The following is a 2,891-nucleotide window of genomic DNA, read 5'->3' as shown; positions in this document are numbered from 1 at the left end:
CTGTAGACCAGGCTGGTCTCGAACTCACAGAGATCCACCTGCCTCTGCCTCCCGAGTGCTGGGATTAAAGGCGTGCGCCACCATCGCCCGGCAACAAGTTGTTTTTTAATTTTTACTCTTTTATGTGTATGAGTGTTTTGCGTGCATGTATATCAAGATTGTTGCCTAAGGAGGTAGTGAACATCCGTATGGGTGCTGGGAATTGAACCCAGGTCCTAACCAACAAGTACTCTTAACTATGGAGTCAACTCTCCAGCCTACAAAAAAATGTTTTCAGTTCAAAAAAAGTAGTAACACCCAAGCCGGGCAGTGGTGGCGCACACCTTTAATCCCAGCATTTGGGAGGCAAAGACAGGTGGATCTCTGGGAGTTCGAGGCCAGCACGGTCTATATGCTAGTTCCAGGACAGGCTCCAAAACTATAGAGAAACCCCATCTCGAAAAGCCAAAAAAGAAAGAAACAAGAAAAGAGAAAAAAAAAAAAAAAAAACAAGAAAAAAGAAAAGAAATATTACGAGCTTGGTGGTGGCAGCACACACATTTAATCCCAGCACTTGGGAAGCAAAAGCAGGAGGATCTCTGTGAGTTCAGGTCTATGGAGTGAGCGAGTTTGATGCCAGCCACGACTGTTGAAACCCCAGTCTCCAAAAATAAAAAATAAATCACGAGTAGGCCCACAAGGCATGGTGATGCCCCTCCTTTAGTTCCCACATTCAGACAACAGAGATAAGCAGATATGTGTCAGTTTGAGGCCAGCCAGACACATGGAGAGTTCCAGAACAGCCAGGGCTACACAGTGAGACCATAGAAAACAAAAAAGTCAAAACAAACCAAGCACTTTTAAAATGAATGAATACATCTGCAGGCCAAGGAAAATGCCCTCTCATTTCCAGCCCCTTGCCCTGAAGACATGTGTCACACAGTAAGGACTGACTATCCGCGGAGCAGTCAAGGACAGTGCAAGAACACTCGCTGATGGAGCTGGAGAGATGGCTCAGAGGTTAAGAGCGCCACCTGCTCTTCCAAAGGTCCTGAGTTCAATTCCCAGCAACCACATGGTGGCTTACAACCATCTGTAATGAGATCTGGTGCCCTCTTCTGGCCTGCAGACAGACCTGCAGACAGAGTACTGAGAATATTGTATACATAATAAATAAATAAATCTTTAAAAAAAAAAAAAAAAAAAAAAAGAACACTCGCTGAACACCTCTCATCCCAGCACTTGGGAGGTGGAGGCAGGAGGAGGAGGAATTCAAGGCCAGCCTGGGCTACTTAAGGAGTTGGAGGTCAGCTTTGGTTCTATGAGATCCTGTCTCCGAAATCACAATAATAATGATGATAATGCAGGAACTATTTGTCCAGTTTTTCCCTTGTACAAAGGAGGAAACCAACGGTGCGGAGACCGGCGCGGGGCTTGAAACTCAAAGCCAGTCTGTCAATTGAAACTAAACTTGTTTCCAAATCCTGAGAAGCAGCTGGACTCCCTGCAAGTGGGGAGGGCATCAAGTCGATGGCTTCGATGCTTTAAAATAAAAAGCCCTATCTGGAAAGCAGGGAAGGGAGGGCCAAGGGACTAGAGAGAAAAACAATGCCTCCGTGAGCAAACGTTCCTAGGCATCTTTCAGTTTTTAGGAAAACATTTCAAAGTCACTACCTGCAAGGAACGGAAGAAGTTATTTACTTTTCCTTCAAGATCTTCAATAATAAAATTTGTCAAAACAAGAGATATCTTGGGAACGAAGAGGGTTCCTGACTGCGTCCAAGCCACTCTGGACATCAATATCTGAGGTAAAATGTTGTTCCAGACGCCCGACCACAGCGCATTAAGATCGCACCCGTTACAAACAGGACAGAAAAGACCAAACAGCCAGCCATTGTTGAAAGTTGGGGTCACAGAAACTGAAGTTGAGAGATCTGAATCTCTGGAACGCCAAAGGGAGGGAGCTTTGTCCCAAGATCTCACGAGAACGCGCGCGCGGCCTCCAGGAGGCCCAGGGCCACCCGCCTCGCCGGCCACGGAGCCGGGAAGCGGCCACGGTCTCGCTGCACTGCGGCCTGAGCCGCGCGCAAGGCTTCTTGACCCTCGGGCGCCGCCGTACCCTGACCCCGCTCGGGTCGCCCGGCTGCCCCCTCCCCCTCCCGGCGCCTCGGCTTCATTCAAACCGTCTTCCCCAAGCCCCGGGCGCCTCGTTTCGCCTGCGAGTCTCCGTTCCTTACCCGGAGGTACCGGCGCCGTATCCTTCCTGGCGCCTCCCCCAACCCTCCTCGAGGGGTCAGACACAGAGTGGGCGTCTCGCTTCTCCTCGCGAAACAAAGAAGCCGTCGCCGCCGCTACCAAGCGAGGAGAGAGCCTCGCGCGCGTGCCCGCTCAGCTCCGACAGGCCGCCCCCCAACACACGCAGCCCGCGCGCCTGCCACGCGCGCGCCCGCCTCCCTCCTGCCCAGTCCACGACTCCGGCTTCCGCCGCCCGCCCGGCCTCGTGCGCGCGCCAGGCCACCCTTCCGCTCCCTGTGCGCACGCGCAGGAGTTCGCTGCGCGCACGCGCGCCGGTCCTCTGAGGAAGCGAGGGGGTGGGTGGGTCCAGAAGCCGCACAAGATCCTGACGCTGGGGCGCTGGGCGGCTCTGCGCATGCGCACAGCTCCAAACTGGGCCTCAACCCGGGGAGCATGCGCAAAGGGAGCACCACTGCGGCGAGGACTCAAGGTGGGGGAGGGGACTTTGTGGTCCTGATGGGAGATAGGCGGGATAAAAGCGAGCCCTTAGGCTCGGAAATGAGCACCCAGGGTGGGAACCGAAGCCGAGGAACGGTCAGACTGCCCAAGGACGGTACAGAGCCCACGCGAGGCCAAGGGCAGGCTTGGGAAACTCTTTGATCCTGGCGCTGGCGTGG

General features: G+C 53.5%; 1 protein-coding gene across 7 annotated transcripts in view; it reads right to left on the bottom strand.

Annotated features, from left to right (window-relative positions):
• Positions 1–2,450, bottom strand: part of Smarca4 (SWI/SNF related, matrix associated, actin dependent regulator of chromatin, subfamily a, member 4) — a 103,709-nt gene extending 101,259 nt beyond the window's left edge. For 5 of the 7 annotated variants that reach the window (XM_013346240.2, XM_005346911.3, XM_026779231.1 and 2 more), the window contains exon 1: positions 2,217–2,449. The gene's annotated coding sequence lies outside the window, so the exon portion shown is untranslated. Of the gene's footprint in view, positions 1–2,216 lie in introns of all 7 variants that reach the window. The other 2 variants (XM_026779230.1, XM_026779232.1) reach the window with 2 other exon arrangements.
• Positions 2,451–2,891: the final 441 nt, after the last annotated feature.

This window comes from Microtus ochrogaster, chromosome 5 (assembly GCF_000317375.1).
Source record: "Microtus ochrogaster isolate Prairie Vole_2 chromosome 5, MicOch1.0, whole genome shotgun sequence".
In the NCBI taxonomy this organism is placed as follows: domain Eukaryota; kingdom Metazoa; phylum Chordata; class Mammalia; order Rodentia; family Cricetidae; genus Microtus; species Microtus ochrogaster.
This window is presented reverse-complemented; position numbering and strand designations above follow the sequence as displayed.